The sequence below is a fragment of the Sus scrofa genome, chromosome 2 (genome assembly GCF_000003025.6).
Source record: "Sus scrofa isolate TJ Tabasco breed Duroc chromosome 2, Sscrofa11.1, whole genome shotgun sequence".
NCBI lineage: Eukaryota > Metazoa > Chordata > Mammalia > Artiodactyla > Suidae > Sus > Sus scrofa.
The window spans coordinates 103,192,813-103,213,520 of NC_010444.4; the positions used below are offsets into that span (position 1 = coordinate 103,192,813).

General features: G+C 41.0%; 1 long non-coding RNA gene across 1 annotated transcript in view; it reads left to right on the forward strand.

Annotated features, from left to right (window-relative positions):
• LOC106508433 overlaps positions 1 to 20,708 on the forward strand; it is a 661,471-nt gene that overhangs the window by 601,225 nt on the left and 39,538 nt on the right. The window contains exon 13 of the long non-coding RNA XR_002342060.1: positions 12,508 to 12,551. This is a non-coding gene — a long non-coding RNA (uncharacterized LOC106508433). The remainder of the gene's footprint in view (positions 1 to 12,507; positions 12,552 to 20,708) is intronic.

Genomic DNA, 20,708 nt, shown 5'->3' on the forward strand with positions numbered 1-20,708 from the left:
ACAAGCTACCTAGCCTATGGTATTTTTGCTATAGCATTCTGATATGACTAAGCACTGATACATAACTTTTGTGAGACTTTTAGAAGTGTGGTTATGTTTATTAAAAAATGTTAAGTTGTCAGATAAACATCAATGTACAAACCATGATTTGACCAAGACTTTTCTTAACTGAGGGAATTGAAGAGAAGGGGAATTCGGTGTTTAGTGCCCCAATCTGTCCTCAGGCTGACTACAGTCATTCTTGTCCCCAGTGATCAAGAAAATGCAAGTGGTATGATTTCCAGTCTCTAAACTCAGGGATTAAAAAAATATTTATTTCTATTTCTCTATTTCCTATAAATCAAAGGAAATATGAATTTAAACAAACATCTAGCCAAGCTGTAAGGAAAGTCACCTCAGGTACTATTGGGACTGACTCCCTATTGAGATCTGATAAGAACCTGCAAGTTCTACAGAGTATCCGGAAAACATCTCTTTTCTCCATTTGTCTTCCTGGGGTCTTCATTCTTCAAGTCATTATAGATGCTATGACATCTACATTCCTTAAACCCACAGCGGTCCCTTGAAATCAGGTCACATGGTAGGTACAGAAATGTTTGCAGAGGCTGGAAATCCCACGCCCCACCACCATCTGTGATGTGTTTCCACCCACTTGGGCAGAGGCGGGTGCAGGTATATCTCCTGCCCACAGACCTCCCTCCCTTTCTCACCAGAGGGAAATCTCTTTTCTTCCCTTCTCTTTCTCCTTCCAAGAGCTTATTCAGTTCCTGTATTTCCCCTTCCCCTCTTGCTTCATTGGGCTTGGATTTTTTTAAAAAAACCCAAAGTCACGACTTCAGACTGCAAGTGTGAAGTGATTCATGTTCTATCTTCTGGATGGAGAGGCTAAACTTAACTCTGGGTTTGTGAGTGTGCCTATAGAGGTTTGATTAGGTTTAATATAACATGGGAGTTACTGAAGCCATATGCGTCCCTCCCTAAAAAGAATGCAGCACCTAATGGGCAAGGGTGGAATGCATTGGTTCTATGAACCAGTATGCCTTTCAGTTTGATTCTTTCTCTTTCTGGATATCTGCCATATACACTACGTAATACACAAAGCTCTCTCACAAACACATTGTACCCCTTGGCCCTTCCACGTATTTGAAACATGAGTGGATACCTAACTCAAGGCCAGCCAGTCTCTGACATAGCCTCAGGCAAGACCTCTGCCCAGTAAGGGCACCCTAAATGCATGACTGACCAAAACATGGATCCTTCAATTTACCAAGTTTGATTTCAGAGACAGAGAAAAAAAATCATTGATAAGGGAAGCAAGGTGGGGCAAGGGGGTGGGGAGCAGCAGAAAGCAGAGCTGGAAACTGAAGTGATAGGAATGGAGAAAAACCAAAGAAGGAACAACAGATCTGTGGTACTGACCCAGTGACAGGACCCCTAGTGGCTAGAACTGTGCTCTCACCTGAGATCTTCCAGCTTCTACTTTTCTGAACAGCCTGGCTACATATGCTTCCTGTTTCTTTCCTTCTCTGCATAGCCCTTCCATGTACTCTAATCATCTGACTAAACCCAAGCCCCTCTCTGGTCCTTGCAACCGAAAAGAGGCTTACTCACATTTATTCGGAGCAAAACTTCCAAGGCTTAGGGACAAGAGCAGTAGGCAATGATTCACTGATGGATAAAATCTAGAAGGGCAGCAAATAACAGGTGATTTTATTCTGAAGTTTGAAGATTAAGAAGTCGTAGAGGAGTTCCCGTCGTGGCGCAGTGGTTGACGAATCCGACTAGGAACCATGAGGTTGCGGGTTCGATCCCTGCCCTTGCTCAGTGGGTTGACGATCCGGCGTTGCAGTGGGCTGTGGTGTAGGTTGCGGACGCGGCTCGGATCTAGCGTTGCTGTGGCTCTGGCGTAGGCCGGTGGCCACAGCTCCGATTCGACCCCTAGCCTGGGAACCTCCATATGCCACGGGAGCGGCCCAAAGAAATAGCAAAAAGACAAAAAAAAAAAAAAAAAAAAAAAAAGAAGTCTTAGAGAAATACTTGCTGATGTAAACATTTCAAAACCTATTAAATCTCTCCCTGCTCCTCCTTCTCTGGATTTTTCCTCCCTCTCTCTCTCTGTATTCCTCTGCCTTCCTTATATGTGTATCTGCTTCCCATCCCCCCTCCACCATTTATCTTTCTTTGTGTGACTCCCTTGGTTTCTCTCTGCTCCTTTCCTTTCTTTCCTCTCTCCCATCTCTCCATTCTGTGTGAATAAATCTCCCCAGGCTCCTTCATTACCTTTCATTCCCATATTTTTTCTTTCACCCTCTTCCTCCTCTGCCTCTCTTCCCATCACTTTCCTTACTACCACTCTTTATAGACTGCACATGGAAAGGAAAGATATTTGTTAGAATTTATTATGCTTGTCACATTTAGTGTTCCATTTTTCTTTAATAGCAGGTGATTTGAACATTTTTGATTAATTAAAAGAAATAACAAAATAATCTGCTTTTGCATGTAACCCTCAGATTGTTTTCTCCAATATTCTCTGGCCTTGGCAGGAAATAAAGGCTCTCCAAGTCCAGGACTCTGCATAGAAGGTTACCAGGGAAACAATAGATCCTCTGATCTGTTTCTACTTGAAAGACTTTAAAGAAACCATCTCCCTGGTGTTTAAGTTGGAAAGGGAAAAGAAAGAGAAAGATACAATCAATTATTTACTAAATTAGATTATTAATCCAAAAGGCACAGAACTCTTATTACAGTGAAAAAAAAGTAATTTTAGCTTTATTATATAGATATTATTTTTCTTGGCGGTACCCTGGAGCTGATACTAATCTTCCTACTAGATTGGTCTTTTATTCTTTCCATGTTGCACATTTCCTTTGCGAATCTGGAAGTAGAGTTTCAGAATACATCCTACTCTTCATAGACTCAGGCCGAAACCCTAATCATAATTCTTATCATCTACTGATTACAATTCCTGTGACATTAATGTCCCCAGGAAAAAAAGTTATCTAGCATTTGGTGTGCATTATAATGGTAATTGCTCCAGTTAGTAGCTGAGAACATAGTCACCTGCCACCTAGTGTCTTTAAAAAAAAACTGCAACAAATGATTCCTTCAGCCAAGGTTCCCTCTGAACTCCCCTTTGGAGTTTAGCTTCACACTCTTCTAAAGGTCAGGCTGCTCGTTCTATACGAGACTTTTAGACCTGACTTCTGCACTCTGAACAGCAGAATCCCAGCTGTCACTATCATGTAGGGTCTCTGTGGTCCATACGAAAGAATATCCGAAGGAGCACTCAGACTCAGAACTTTAATAGGAGAGCCAGGGATGGCTCAGAATGGCTGGAACATACCATGGCATGAAAGTATGCAAAGTACATAGACTTCATGCAATACTGTTACCCCAATGATAATTATATGTAGCACTTGCAATGATATTTTAATTTAGCACTTCATAAATGTTTAAATGTTTACTATAAGGTGGGCACTGGGAACAAGACAGTGTCACACATAACCCTTGGAAAGCCTATGTTCTGTGGAGGGAGATCGATCACAAACACACAAACAAGATAAATCCATATTCATATATATTTATAGAGGAAATAAACAGGGTCACAAATTAAACTTACAGGATCACTTTGTTTAAGGTGGTCAAAGAAAACCTTTCCCAGAAAGTGATATTTGGATGAGACTCAAATACTGAGAATATGCCAAGTATAAAAAGAGAGTCTTTCCAGGCAGAAGGATCAGCAAATGGAAAGACCTGGAAGAAAAGGGCCTGGCATGACCACGGGCCAGAGAAAAGGACGATGTAGCTGAAGTGTGATGGATGAGATAGAGTGGTACCTGTTCTCTAAAATAGCCGATTCGGGACAGAAAAAGGAGTAGCACTGCTCTCTGAGAATTAAATCTTGAAATCAGTACAAGATGGATTGAAAATATACTTATTGGGACTCTTTTTGGTTCTAAGAGAAAGAAACCAAAGTCAAACCGAATTAAGAGAAAACAAAGTTGGGAGGTGTTTATTCGCTTATGGAATCAGAAAGGACACAGGTGTGTCTGGAGATGCTGGAACCAGGGATTCTATGTCACCAGCTCTCTTTCTCTCATTCCATTTGCATGTTGGATCCAGTCTCTTACCACTAGGCTAGAACCATGGATGCTTGCAGTTCTGAGCTTATATATAGCATTCTAATCAAGCAAGAAACACAGTTTCTTTTCTCCCAACTCAGTTTGAAAAACCCAGGGAAGGACTCTGATTGTCCTGACTTTGTGCTCACCCCTTGAACCACTTGCCATGGTCAGGGAAGTGAGGGACTATGGCCCAGACAGCCTCTGTGCTGTAACCATCCCTGCGGCCAATTACTACAAATGGAGAAGATGTGTGGTAATATGGCTACAGACCCTGGGATGTCAATATCACTCTAATTTGTCTATTGGGAAAGAGAAAAAAGATATGCTACATCATATTAAGGCTAGCATACCAGTAAAGACATATATATATATATATATATATATATATATATATATAACACACACACACACACATATTTTATTAAAGTATAGTTGATTTACAATGTTGGCCAATTTCTACACATTCTTTTGATTGTATCACTCCCCATCATGTTCTATCCCAAGAGACTGGACACAGTTCCCTGTGCTATACAGCAGGACCCTATTGCTTATCCATTCTAAATGTAATAGTTTGCATCTACTCATCCCAAACTCTCTGTCCATCCCACTCCCTTCCCCTCCTCCTTAGCAACCACAAGTCTGTTCTCCATGCTTGCAAGTCTGTTTCTGTTCCATAGATAGATTCATTTTTGCCACATTTTATTTTATTTCATTTTTAATTTTTATTTTTTGCTTTTCAGAGCTGCACCCGCAGTATATGGAAATTCCCAGGCAAGGGGTCAAATCAGAGCTACAGCTACTGGCCTACACCACAGCCACAGCAACTTGATATCTGAGCTGCATCTGCAAAGTACACCACAGCTCACAGCAATGCCAGATCCTTAACCCACTGAGCAGGGCCAGGGATCAAACTGGCATACTCATGGATACTAGTTGGGTTCTTTACTGCTGAGCCACAATGGGAACTCCATTTGTGCCATATTTTAGATTCCATATATAAGTGATATCGTATGGTATTTGTCTTTGTTTTTCTGACTTACTTCACTTAGTATGAAAATTTCTCATTGCATCCATGTTGCTGCAAATGGCATTATTTCATTCTTTTTTATGGCTGAGTAGTATTCCATTGTGTGTATGTACCACATTTTCTTAATCCATTTATCTGTTGACTGACAGTAAGATGTCTCTTTAGGTTAAAAAGAAAAAGGAAAACCGGGAGTTCCCATCGTGGCGCAGTGGTTAACGAATCCAACTAGGAACCATGAGGTTGCGGGTTCAATCCCTGCCCTTGCTCAGTGGGTTAACAATCCGGCGTTGCCATGAGCTGTGGTGTAGGTTGCAGACACGGCTCGGATCCCGCGTTGCTGTGGCTCTGGCGTAGGCCAGTGGCTACAGCTCCGATTCAACCCCTAGCCTGGGAACCTCCATATGCCGCGGGAGCGGCCCAAAGAAGCAGCAAAAAGACAAAAAAAAAAAGTAAAGAAAAAGAAAAAGAAAAACCAAGGCAGTAATTAATACTACCCAAAGACGGAATATGCCCCTCTAGGAGTATTGTTCAGTCATTAAAATGCAGGAAAAAAAGTCCCAGAGGTGAAACCTGGCAGCTGTTACCTAAGTGACATCTGGAGGGAGAGAGTCTTGGCCAGTGTCTCGCATGCTGAGGTGTATTGTTGAGCCAGCCACTCTGTGAAATAGTCCCTCTGTGGCCCATCCCATTTTAACTGGACATGTCAGTGAGTTTTGATATTATTTTGAAGTACATCCTCACTGAAGAACTTAAGAACCTTTTAACGTTGCTAGGAGTAGTCTTAGTTCTTTTCCCAGTGAGGTGTTTTCTTCTTTCATGACCCAGTTTTGGTTGATGTACTTCTTTGTCTCATACCTGTTCACTTGGGATTTTGGTTTCTTGTAATATCATTAACAAGAATATCTAAGTCTCTGCATCCACTATTGCTGTTAGTTCACATAGAATTTGGCATCCTTTTTGCTAGGCAGACTTTCTTTACTTGTCTCTAAAGGGTTCTACAAAATACACTCCTGCTTGTTACTTGTTATAGGAGAATAGCTTCTCCTGAAATTTGTATGATACTATAGTTCAGGTAGGTGTGTGTGTGTGTGTGGTGTGTGGTGTGTGTGTGTGTGTATCCCTCTGGCTCTTAGCTGCCTTGTTTTCAGCATGATCAGCATCCCATTTTTTGGAGAAAGCTCCGTATTTCATTGTTTTTGACATTAAAAGAAGTAACATTTACTGAAAATGGGTCCAATCTTGGACAAAATTATGAATGGAAGTAAAAATCGAATGTAAAATATTAAATACCATGCTAGCCTGCATAGAGTTTTCTCTTAATTATTTCCCTCATGTATTCACTCACCAACTCAGCTGATGTTTACTGAGGACTTATGATATGCTGTGTACAGGGAATGCAATGGTAAATAGGATCTCATTCCTCATTATAGTCACAATATGCTATAATCACTTGATTCTCAATAATATCTTGAATCCACCATGTCTGAAATAAGATGATGAATGAGAATTGTACTTTGTCTTAAGACCTTTTAGAAATTTGGGACTGGAACAGATAAACTTGTGCACAGCTGATGCTGATGCTCAGCACTACGTGGTGAATTTTAAACACTGTGGCAGAGATGTGTTTAGAAGGAAACAATTGGTTGTCATTGAGATCTGGGGGAGGAGGTCACTGTGGTCATAGTGATGGAACTGGCCTTTGTAGGACTTGAATAGCTTGCACTGGTGAAGAAGCAATAGGAATTCCAGGGGATTGGGCACATAAAAGGGCTGAAGAGGAGTGCTAGGGAATCAGGTGAGAGAGTGTGGACCGATTTTGTAGGAATGAATCATTGAGTCACTGGGAAGGTAGTGGAGCAAAGAATTGGAGATGGATGGAAAATTAGGCTAAAAGTCACAGAAGGCAGAATGCAGGCCACCCAGTTTCCATGCATAGCCTTAGACTTTGTTGTGTAGCAATGGCCATCTATCAAAGATGTGTGATCAAAAAGATATCTTGGAGTTCCCGTCGTGGCGCAGTGGTTAACGAATCCGACTAGGAACCATGAGGTTGCGGGTTCGGTCCCTGCCCTTGCTCAGTGGGTTAACGATCTGGCGTTGCCGTGAGCTGTGGTGTAGATTGCAGACGCGGCTCGGATCCTGCGTTGCTGCGGCTCTGGCGAAGGCCAGTGGCTACAGCTCCGATTCGACCCCTAGCCTGGGAACCTCCATATGCCGCAGGAGCGGCCCAAAGAAAATAGCAAAAAGACAAAAAAAAAAAAAAAAAAAAGATATCTTTGTCAGCAACTTGCAGAATGAGCTTGGTAGGCAAGAGGCAGAGAAGGGTGGAGGTAAATGTATCCCTTAGCTGCTGCACTTGTCCAGGCAAAAGAAGATCAAATCTGACTTAGTTGGAGCCTGTGGAAACATAAGAGAGATGAGTTTGGGGGACCCAGGAGATGGAGAGAAGGCGGATGAAAAAGGGGAGGAGGCACTGAGGTTGACTTCAAGGAATCTCACTAGAGTGTCAAGGATGGTGATGTCACACATCAAGGTAGAAAACTAAAGATTAGGGTAAATTTAAGTTTCCGGCACAGCAAGCATGAAATTTTAGAGAAACATTCAAGTGGAGTTGTTCAGCTTTAAACTGTCCCTAGCACTTCATTGTACATACTAGTAGCTGCTTCTATGGACTATCTGCCTCGTGCTATGTGTTAAGCATCATAACATCCGGTCTAAGTAGATATCAACAGGCACACTTGCCAGATAAGAAAAATGAGAAGGTGGACCTTAAACTTGCCCGAGTTCACATAGCTAGTGAAGGGCAAAGCCAGAATTTGAATTTAGTTGTCTGATTCTAAACCCCTCATATTTTTTAAATACATCGCTCTCCTGCTTTTATAATGTCTCCTCCTTTTTTGAGGGACAATTCAGCTTAATTGCTTTAATTAGGTGTATAAAACTATTCTCAGCCTGTAAAGAAAAGTTGTAGGTTATTCATTTCATTCTTAGGGTAAAAGGAAAAATAATATTTGACATATGCTCAAAAGCATATAACTGAATTCTCCTGGGGGGTGATGAGCAAGCAGAACAAACAGAACGCAGGTTCTGTTAGGCTCTAGAAACAACTTTACCCAGAGGTAAAGTAGATATGTATCAATAAGTAGATATTATATGTGTAAGAGACAGTTATTTATCGAAAGTTGAATACTGATCTCATCATCAGTTCTATGTTTAACAGTAGACTCTATACAGAGAGATTGGGCTCACTTCTACTTCATTGCAAAAACTTATTATTTCATGATGCTAATGTCGCTACCTGTTAATATAGCCTGTGACAATTGTGTTCTCAAGAAGCTTTGGGATATCTTAGACAAAGCTTCTCCTGCTGGTGAAATTTGAAATTGCCCTTCAAATACACAGGTATAGGGATCATTCTACCATTCCTATTCCTTGGGGTCAATGTCAGAGTGTTGTGGGAGCAGTATCATTTTAAAAAACTATATGGATAGATAGATAGATAGATAGAAAGATAGATAGATAGATAGATAGATAGAAAGATAGATAGATAGATAGATAGATGAATGATAGATAGACAGTCTGTAATGATCTCTAATGGAGATATTCCTAAAGCAGTGGTCCTCAATCCTGACAGCACATTTGAATCATTTGAGGATTTTAAAAAAATACCACCACCCTTGGCCATACACTGAGATTCTGAATTAACTGATCTGTGTGGGGCCCATGCACCAGTATGATTCTCATAGGAAACTGATGTGGACAATCACTGACCAAGGTGAGTCATACAGAGAGATGAGCATTAGACCCAAATTTGAACCCTACTGCACTATCTATTGGTTTTGTCATTTTTCTGTCAATTATTTACCTTCTCTGGGTCTCAGTTTTTCATCTGTACAATAAGAGTAATACCTACGCCATGGAGTTATCCTAAGATTAGAGATAAGATATGCCCAGTACCCCATGCAATAAATGTTGACAGAAAGGCTGAGAACTGGATGAGAGGCTAAGATAGAAGTGAGGGGCTGGAGGAGGGGAGAAGGTAGAGCAGAGGCAGGAAAGGGCCCCACAGAGCAAACTCGGTCCTGCCTCCATCTTAGAAAGATTCTTTTGTTTCCTGCTTCTCACGTTTTTTTCTCTGAAGTCCAAACAGTCTCAGAAAGAATGAGAAATTTCACCCCGGGGAAGCCCTGCAGTGCAGAAAACCTTGATGCTCCCAATCCCCTTTCTCTCTTTTCTTCAACATGGGGAGGTTTACACCACCTGTGCACAGCTAGAAACCTCACTCCTGGGCTCTGATTCTTCCTTTGAAACATCACACCACCTGAGTGGTCCTGAAGATGCCCCCAGATGAGCAGCATCAGTATCCCGTGGAAATTCACCACAAATGTGGAACTTTGGGGCCCTCCCCAGACCTTCTGAGTCAGAGACTGGGAAAGGGCCCAGCAAACTGTTTAACAAGCTCCACAGATGATTTCCTTGCTGAAGTTCGAGCCCACTGTATTATATATAGCAGGCGCTCTCAGCAATAGAAATGGTTGCAATGAGTAAAACCACAGCGCTCTCCATTTCCTCACTATTGTGTCATGTTAAACCCCTAAGTCTTGCCTTCTTGGCTCAGTATATTTAATAAGTGAGAGGATATCCAAATAATTTAATTTTCCTTTGGAAAGAAATTAAAAATTATCCTTTAGACTTTACTTGCTAAAGCTTTCAGACAAGACTTACAGTTAACACTTTTCCATTTTGCTACTGGCATATTTGCCTGGGTGTGAATGTGTGTATGTTTCGATATGTATTTATTCATTTATTCACCTTTGCAAAGATTTCCTTTCACAATCACTTTTCTAGATATCGCAGGTTACTCAGTGGCTTCTCCCAACTAGATATGTTCCTCCAGTCAGGTTGGTCTGCCACCAGGGATCCTCATTTCCAGCCACAGTGCCCTTTACAACACAGGGAGAGACCCCCAGTGCAGGACGTAAAAGCTGAGAATCTGAAGTCGGCCAGGCATAGGTTTTATTGCATGCATATTAACAGAGCCACTAAACCTGTATTTTTGGATAAATGACTTAATCTCTGAGACCCTCGTTTCCTTATCTCTTGCAGTGGGATTAATAATAACACCTGTGCCTACCTTGCAAGGTTTGTGCAAAACATGTTAAATACTCAATAAATACTGCCTGTTGGTATTGTGACTTCCAGAAGTCTTCTAATAATGATAGGAAATACTTGTAGATGTTTGAAGACAGCATAAGTGGATAGTAGGATTTTTGTGGGATTTGAGATAAAGCATTCAAAGCAGTACTTTCAAACCTTAGCACATGGATACAAATGACCTGAGGTTCTGACTAAAATGCATACATTTGTTGATCCGGTGTGTCTGAGGTGGGGTCTGATATCCTGCATTTCCAGCAAGCTCCCAGGGGACAGTGATGCTTGTTCCAGTTAAAAGTCCTGGGCTTATGTTCTGGAACATGTTAAATACTCCATAAACATTATCTATTGGTATTGTGACTTCCGTGCTTTTAATAACAAGTTAAAATACTTGTGGAATTTTGAGGTCGATTATGTAAAATCTCCATCTTTCAAAACCATGAGATGATTACAAGATCAGCTATTCCTAAATACTTTGTTTAGGTTAGAAACAAACAAACAAAAAACCAAAAGGCATAGGGGGAGGAGAATATTTTTCCTCTTTATAATGAGCTACTTTGCATCCCAGTCAGAGGGCTTTTCTTCACGTGCTTCCTTTTCCCTTTGACCGAAAATGCTCTCCCCTCTTTGTCCCCAACTCAAATTTTTACCTGACCTCAACATCCAGCTCTTCCAAGAGAAACCTAGCTATCAGCACAAAAATGTTTTACCATACAACTTTGCAGGGTGTGATTCTATAGTAATAATAACACATTTTAAACAAGTCCACAAGCACCAATATGCTTGACAATCAATGTTGTCCTTCCTACCATTTGAAGAGACCATATGTTTATGACGCTGCTGCCATTGCTTAGAAGAGTTTTAGATCTTGTTTTATTTTTATTTTTTGAAATTGTCTCTATATTAGTACACACAAGGCTATGTTGCATGACAAAAATATCCTAATATGTCATTAACTTTTTTTTTTTCCTTTGGTCTTTTGTCTTTTCAGGGCCGCACCTGCAGCATATGGAGGTTCCCAGGCTAGGGGTCTAATCGGAGCTGTAGCCGCCGGCCTACACCAGGCCACTGCAATGCCAGATCCGAGCCGTGTCTGCGACCTACACCACAGCACAGATCCTCACCCACTGCGCGAGGCCAGGGATCAAACCTGCGTCCTCATGGATGCCAGTCCGATTCGTTTCCACTGAGTCACATGGGGAACTCCATAATATCTCATTAACTTAATAGTATAAAAGTTTATTTCTCACTCACCTCATAGTCCACAGCAGGTCAGAGGCCTTTCCTGGAGGTTCAGTTCCAAATACTGATTCAGGCATTAAGGCTCCTCCCGTGTGTGGCTCTGCTGTCGTAGAACACTTGGCGGTGGGCTGAGGAGGAGGAACATAGACAGTTGCTCAGGAAGTCTATGATCCAGACTGGAAGGCCTCCCATGTCCACTGGCCAAAGCCCCATCCAGTGTCCCCCAGCTAAGTGCACACAGGATCCAGAAAATCTCAGTGCCCAGATAAAGCAAACAGTACTGGTGCATGTCCACCAGGTCCTATCACAGACTGAGAGTCATTTTATAAAACGGTGCACGGAGAGCAGCAACACCAGTGTGTGAGGAACAGCCATGTGCGATGATTAGTTGCAGGTGTGTGGGTATCATCCACGTCAGCTCTCAGGGTGGCAGGGCAGAGATGGTGGCAGAACAGGCCACTCCCGGGGCAGCCACCTCTGGTCGTTATCAGCCTAATCTGTTTTATTTGTGTGCCATGCTGATATCATTTTGTGGTGTGGAAAACAAAGGCACTACAATTGGGTTATAACTAGTTGTTAACCAAAAGCCATTTATGTCCCTTGGCCACTCCTCCTGGCTCCTCTCCAAAATCAAATTTATCTCCCAGATAGCTTCCTAACTTGAGCAACTCACCTAGGTTTCTGTATACTCTGAAGGTAATTCTAACCACTGAGCCACGATGGGAACTCCCTCTAAGAGGAGTTTCAAAAATATTTTAATTACCAGTGAAATCACCAGGAATAAATGTCTCAAGCATGAGGGAGCTACTTTAAAAGAGATAACCTTCATTTTTTTTATGTATGAATAGTGTTCTTGTTAAAATAGATACTGTGCAAGTTGACTCTATCTTGCCTGGAATAATAATCCTTCCTTTCCGCCTCCTCCTCTTCTCTTTCTTTCTTTTTTCTTCTTTATTTTAGATATGTTACAGACCAGTTGTTCTTCCCCTTGTGGCCTCCCCACAGTAAGTAGCTTGCTGCTAGGCCTCCGAAAGGTGCCCAGGAAAAGTGATTGGTTGATTAATGTGTTCTATAGACATGTCAATAAGACAAAGTAAATGTAAGCTGGTGCAGATCTTTTAAGGTGAAGAACTTTTAAAATTCCCTTCCGGAGATAATTATTTAATCTTAGAATCATTTATTTGGAAGGATTGCAATCCTCTTTAATAATCCAAGCCACATTTTAATATATGTCTTTGAGTTTCTTTCTTTCTAAATTGTTTCAAACATGTAAAAATTCCAGAGAATATTACTTTAAAAGTATCCACCACTGACCTTAAATTATTAAATGCGACAGACCTTATTGAATTATTAAATGCTATAGATCATATTCCAGTAAGGACACTGCATCTGTGTGCCATCATTCTCTTCAGAAGCAGCTATTATCCTAAATTTGGCGGTTCTTATTCCTATGCCTGTTATTTGTTAGTTCATATGTTCATGCACAGAAATACTTTCAGTAATATTTTATAGGCTTCCTGTCATGGCTCAGCGAAAACGAATCTGACTGGGATCCATGAGGACACTGGCTTGATCCCTGGCCTCCTCAGTGGGTTAAGGATCCAGGCATTGCCATGAGCTGTTGTGTAGGTCGAAGAGGAGGCTCAGATCCCCTGTTTCTGTAACTGTGGCGTAGGCTGGCAGCTGCAGCTCTGGTTAGACCCCTAGCCTGAGAACCTCCATATGCTGTGAGTGTGGCATAAAAAGACAAAAAATAATAAATAAGTAAATAATAAATAAAATAATGGCGATGTATTAAAAAATATTTTATAGGTTAGAGAATTGTATAAATGGTATTATTTTATTCCTATATCTTTGACATTTGCCTTCTCTTTTTTGCCTAACTTTATGCTTCGGGTATGTTGTTATGTGCATGTCTAATCAGTCTATTAACTGCTGTATAATATGCCATACCATGAGAAAATGTATTCATCTATTCCGCTGTGTTAATATACCTCCAGGTTGTTTCCAATATCTTTGCATTTACAAAAAAAATAATAATAATAATAAAGCTTCAGTAAATGCCTTGTAAATGCCTTTTGGGTGTATGCCCTAGAATGTTTACAGGACAAGCCCATAGGGGCAGGATTGAGGCTTTACAAGGTCTCGCTGTTAACTTTACAAGCTCATGTCAAATGGCCCTCCAGGGGTGCTGGGTTAGTTTTTACTCCTCACCAATAGACTAGGAGAGCTCTACTGCTGCTTAACTGGGTATCATCAGACTCAAGCTGCTGGTTGTAAAATATATATATTTTTTTTTACTTTTAAATTTGTATTTTGCTGTAAAGTGCCAAGGCTGAGTACTTTGTCAATATGTCTGCCATGCATGGTATTTTATGTGTGGGTGTATGTGTGTGTGAAGAACAAATTCTTAACTTTTGTCCATTTTTCTATTGGGTTGTCTGTCCTTTTTCTTCATTTATAGTAGTACTTTATGTATAGTAGTCAGGGCCAGTCTTTTCACTCAGTTCATGGTGTCTTTTCATGCACAGAACTTTAAAAATTTTATATAATCAAATGTGTCAAAATCTTTTACTCCTAAGTTTTGGCTAAGTGAGTTTTTTTGTTTTGTTTTTGTTTCTGTTTTTGTCTTTTTGCAATTTCTTGGGCCGCTCCTGCAGTATATGGAGGTTCCCAGGCTAGGGGTCCAATCGGAGCTGTAGTTGCTGGCCTACGCCAGAGCCACAGCAACACGGAATCCAAGCCCGTCTGCAACCTACACCACAGCTCACAGCAACGCCGGATCCCCAACCCACTGAGCAAGGCCAGGGAACCCGCAACCCCATGGTTCCTAGTCAGATTCGTTAACCACTGAGCCATGACGGGAACTCCAGCTGTGTGAGTTTTTTAATATTTTCTTCCCTACACTGAGATCATGAAGAAATTCTGTATTTTCCCTAAGATTCCTAGTTTTGCTTCATACATTTAGATCTTTGATCAATCTGGAAATAATTTAACTTAATATATGATATAAAGAGGTCTAATTTCATATATGTGTGTAACTTCTATATGAATAGCCAATTATTGCAAGACCATTTATCAATTAGCTCTTGCATTTTCCATTGATATGTAATGCCACCACTGTCATACAGCAAATTCTCAAATGTGAGCAGGATTCTTTCTGAACTCTCCACTCTGTTCCACGGGTCGCTATGTCCAGCACTTTGTCACACCACACTGCCTTAACAATTAGTTTTATAGTAAGTCTTGATATCTGATAGAGTGCCTCTGCTATCTGGCCTTCTTTTTCGATGTTGTTAAAGCTATTCCTAGCCCTTTTCTTTTACATACAATTTAGAATGGACTTGTCATGTGCAACAAAAAGCCCAGCTGAAGCTGTCATTCGACTTGCATTAGAATAGATGAATTTGAAGAGGAGTGAAAGCTTTACAATATTGTCTTCCTAGCCTTGAACCTGGTTTCATCTCTCCCTTTATTTAAATCTTTTCAAATGTCTTTCAGTGAAATCTTATCCTTTTTTTTTTTCACAATTGAATACCTTTTGTTAGCTTTAATAGCAGGCACGTTAATTACATTTTCTGCTTCGATCCTCACAATGCTGAGTTAGATATTTTCTTGTCTATTTTATAACTAAGAAAATTAAAGTTCAGAAAGATTAAGTAACTCACCACATGTGATTAGTGGCAAATGACAGGGATGGGACACAAAATGAGTGCTGTCTGACCCCCAGTCCAATGCCCTTCACCTCCAGTCCACACTCTGTCCTGTGTTGAGTGTCTTCAATGAAAGCACTTTTTTTTTTTTTTTTAATCTTTTTAGGGCCGTTCCCATGGCATATGGAGGTTCCCAGGCTAGGGGTCAAATTGGAGCTGTAGCGGCCAGCCTACACCAGACACAGCAAGGCCAGAACTGAGCCACCTCTGGGACCTATACCACAGTTCATGGCAATGCCAAATCCTTAACCCACTGAGTGAGGCCAGGGATCAAACCTGTGTCCTCATGGATCCCAGTCAGATTCATTTCCCCTGAGCCACAACGGGAACTCCATGACAGCACTTTTTACTTGAAAAACTTAAGGGTGTTCAAAAGCTCAAAGTAGCAATTATAATGAGCATATATCTCCAAAACAGTGCTTTGCAAACTTTAATGCCTATGCTAATAACCTGGAGATCCTGTTAAGTGTATCTCTTGATCCATTCGGTCTAGAGTAGTCTAGGATTCTGCTTTTCCAAGGAGCTCCCTTTTTTGAGGTAATCACAAATATCTTTCAATGAAATATTATAACTTTTTCCATATTTACCAGTGTTTAGGTTAAGTTTAATACTAGGCACCTTACATTTTTTATTATTAGTGCTCCCGTTATTTACATTTTCTTTTTAAATTCTCACAATGCTATGAGTTAGACATTTTATAACTAAGGAAACTAGACTTGTAAAGATTAAGTAACTCATCCATTGTCATAGGTAATAAATCACCAGGTAACACCCATACTCCTGGCCAAAGGCGCTCACTTTGAGAACTACAGCTCTGTAGTTTCTCTGGATAATGACCCTTTAATTAACAATGGTTAAAGGTGAGAACTCCACCAGGTGGCAGCAGAAGCTCATTATTTTATCTAGAGTGACTTTCCACTTCCTTCTGGATTATTATTGGCAGATGCCTGACTCCTTACATTGTTTCAAGGGGTGGAATCAGGTTCCCTTCCCCTCTGGGTTCTGTGATAGCTTCCCTACCACAGTGCATCCTGTGGACAATGGACTTTCATCAAAAGCATCCAGCTTGGACATGGTTATCATGCCCTAAAGCCTCTCCCAAAAAGCATATTTCAAGAGGCTTATAAAATGAGAATGAAAAATTGTTTCCCATCAGTTGCTTTCTCATCATAGTGAGTTGTTCAATTTAGGCACCTACCCAAGAATGGGAGGTATGATGTGAAATGTTTGGCAGGATATGAGAGAAGGAAATGATTCATTCGTTATGGGGGAAGGGAAACATTCAGGCAGATAAACCTGAAGCCGAGTCCAAAGATTCAGGCAAAATCCAAGGAGCATGTCCATGGACCCTTAGCTTCATGCCTGAGGCCAGGCCCAGCTTGTGCCGAGAAACTTCATACCACCCCTCTTTGTTTTTTCTTCTTCTTCTGAACCTGAAAAAAAAAAAATTTTTTTTTTTTAATCATGGCAAGGAATCCTAATGTTCCCACCCTGAGCTTTGTAAAGCAGAAACAGTCCAGTCTTATTAAGACAGTTAATGCTCTTCTGATTTTTAGTTACTTACCAGCATAAACTTGTGCACTGGGGAGACTGCAGGGTCAGCCCCCAATGTACCCTGAGCAGCTAAAGTATTTAGTGTAATTTAGCAGTTCCTGGGAAAGTCTCCTGCACCCCCCACCTCACCTCTCCTTATTCTGCAGTCATCAATCATCTTGCAGAGCACATGGCCACTGTCTTTCAGATTGCTTTGTCAGTGGAGCAAATGGGCTCAAAGAAAAGCAAGCAAACTGCAAAGGGTAGTTTGAGGCTGTGCTTGGCTGAGACTAGCACTGACGGAGAACTTAACCTGCTCCACTGCTTGAGAGGCTAGGCAGGCCAGGGAGCCTAAGAAGGGCCGGCAGGATGGTCACGGTTACGATGTTATCAGTGGACCCATTAGTTAGGGGTTGCTCCTTCAAGGGTTTGCTTGGAAAGACGTCTCAGAGAACATGTTTCTTTACACTGAGGTCCAAAAGTGGAAACTCAGAGAGTCAGGGTCCCTGTTCCAGAGTCATATGGCTACAAAGTGTGGATCTGGGCTATGAACCCAGGACTCCAATGAGTGGACTCTCAGATACTGGGCTTCACACCCAAGAGATGTGTATTGAATTCATTTATTTATAAGAGAAGTTGTACTTTGTAAACAAACAAACAAAAATATAAAAGTGAAATACCAGAAAGAAAAAACCGATCATCTAGAGATAGGTAAGTGGCAAAGAGAATAAGAATGTTTTTCACCATCAGATCTGATCTCTGGATTTTCTCTGGGTCTGAGGATTCTGGTTCTATCACCACAGGGCGTGGTGCCCCAGCCACTGGAGCTTTCGGCCACAGCTCCCTGCTGCTGCCTTGAAACAAACCTTCCTTATGGCTCTCTGCCGTCTTCCTTCGAAGTATCAAGGGCATAGCCTGGATCATAGGTTAAGACACTGAGATTAGTTGCTGCTATTCTTTCACCAATGTCTCTCAACTCTCTTTTGGTCACAAAAGAATATAGTGAAAAGCTACAGACCTTCTAATCTATTAAAGAATATACACACACCAGGGCACACAGCTTCAGGGAGGTTCATGTACTACCTGAATCCTATCCAGAAAATCAAGCCATTATTTGGGTTATTTAAATTGAGACACATTTACAAAATGCCACTGGCACCCTTTAGTAAGAGATAGGCTAAAATAAGAAGGTATAGGACCTGGAAGTTGTTCATCATAAATGTGTACCATTACATGTGTCCTTTAGGTAGACATAAATAATAGTGCTTTGAAACTCTACAAAAAGAAGCATTTTTTTATTACTCAAATGAATTTATCACATCTGTAGTTGTATAATGATCATAACAATCTGATTTCACAGGATTTCCATCCCACAGCCCAAGCACATCCCCCCACCCCCCAAACTGTCTCCTCCAGAGACCATAAGTTTTTCAATGTCTGTGAGTCAGCATCTGTTCTGCAAAGAAGTTCCATCTGTCCTTTTTTCAGATTCCACATGTCAGTGAAAGCATTGGATGTTGGTGTCTCATTGTATGGCTGACTTCACTTAGCATGATAGTTTCTGGGTCTATCCATGTTGCTAAAAATGCTGGTATTTCATTCTTTTTAATGGATGAGTAATATTCCATTGTGTATATGTACCACATCTTCTTAATCCACTCCTCGTCGATGAACATTTAGGTTGTTCCCATGTTCTGGCTATTGTAAATAGTGCTGCAATGAACATCAGAGTACATGTGTCTTTGCGAGTCATGGTTTTCTCTAGGTAGATGCCCAGGAGTGGGATTGCTGAATCAAATGGTAGTTCTATATTTAGTTTTCTGAGGAATCTCCATACTGCTTTCCACAGTGGTTGCACCAATTTACAATCCCACCAACAGTGTACTAGTGTTCCTTTTTCTCCACACCCTCTCCAGCACTTATTGTTTGTAGACTTTTGGATGATGGCCATTCTGGCTGGTATAAGGTGGTACCTCAGAGTGGTTTTGATTTGCATCTCTCTAATAATGAGTGATGTGAAAATCCTTTCATGTGGAGTTCCCGTCATGGCGTAGTGGTTAACGAATCTGACTAGGAACCATGAGGTTGCGGGTTCGGTCCATGCCCTTGCTCAGTGGGTTAACGATCCGGCGTTGCCGTGAGCTGTGGTGTAGGTTGCAGACGTGGCTTGGATCTCGCGTTGCTGTGGCTCTGGCGTAGGCCGGCAGCTACAGCTCCGATTCGACCCCTAGCCTGGGAACCTCCATATGCCACGGGAGCAGCCCAAAGAAATAGCAAAAAGACAAAAACAAACAAATAAAATTGCAAAAAAAAAAAAAAAAAAGAAAAGAAAATCCTTTCATGTGATTCTCGGCCATCTGTATGTCTTCTTTGGAGAATTGTCTGTTTAGATCTTCTGCCCATTTTCTGATAGGCTTGTTTGTTTTTTTGGTGTGGAGCTGCAGAAGGTGTTTATAAATTTTGGAGATTAATCCCTTGTCAGTCAATTCACTTGCAAAGATTTTCTCTCATTCTGTGGGTTGTCTTTTTGTGTTGTTTAGGGTTTCCTTTGCTGTGCAGAAACTTTGAAGTTTGAGTAGGTCCCATTTGTTTATTTTTGTTTTTGTTGTTAATACTCTGATAGGTGGGTCTGAGAAGATATTGCTGTCGTTTATGTCAGAGAGTGTTTGGCCTATGTTTTCCTCTAAGAGTTTTATAGTCTCTGGTCTTATATCTAGGTCTTTAATCCATTTGGAGTTTGTTTTTGTGTATGGTGTTAGTGAGTGTTCCAATTCATTCTTTTCCATGTGGTTATCCAGTTTTCCCAACACCACTTATTGAACAAGCTGTCCTTTCTCCATTGTAATTCTTGCCTCCTTTGTCATAGATGAGTTGGCTGTAGGTGTGTGGGTTTAATTCTGGGCTTTCTATCCTGTTCCACTGATCTATATTTCTATCTTTGTGCCAGTACCATGCAGTTTTGATGACTGTTGCTTTGTAGTATAGTCTGAAGTTCGGGAGCCTGATTCCTCCAGCTCCATTTTTCATTTTCAGGATGTCATTGGCTATTCTGGGTCTTTTGTGCTGCCAAACAAATTTTAAAATATTTTGTTCAAGTTCTGTGAAAAATGTCCTTGGTAATTTGATAGGGATTGCATTGAATCTGTAGATTGCCTTAGGTAGTATAGTCATTTTGATAATATTAACTCTTCCAATCCACGAGCATGGTATACCTTTCCATGTTTTTGTGTCATCTTTGATTTCTTTCATCAGCGTCTTATAGTTTTCAGAGTACAGGTCTTTTGTCTCTTTAGGTAGGTTTACTCCTAGGTATTTTATTCTTTTGGATGCGATGGTAAATGGGATTGCTTCCTAATTTCTTTTCTGCTCTTTCATTGTTAGTGTATAGAAATGCCATCAATTTCTGTGTATTGATTTTGTATCCTGCAACTTTGCCAAATTTGCCGGGGAGCTCTAACAGTTTTCTGGTAGAGTCTTTAGGATTCTCTAGGTATAGTATCATGTCATCTGCAAATAGCAATAGTTTTACTTCTTCCTTTCCAATTTGGATTCCTTTTATTTCTTTTACTTCTCTGATTGCTGTGGCTAGGACTTCAGAACTATGTTGAAGAGTAGTGGTGAGAGCGGACATCCTTTCCTTGTTCCTGATCTCAGCGGGAATTCTTTCACGTTTTCACCATTGAGAATGATGTTGGCTGTGGGTTTGTCATATATGGCCTTTATCATGTTGAGGTAGGTTCCCGTTATGCCCACTTTCCAAAGGGTTTTATCAGAAATGGGTGTTGGATTTTGTCAAAGGCTTTTTCCGTGTCTATTGGGAGGATCATATGGTTTTTATCCTTCAGTTTGCTAATGTGGTGTATCATACTGATGGATTTGCAGATATTTAAGAATCCTTGCATCCCTGGAATAAAT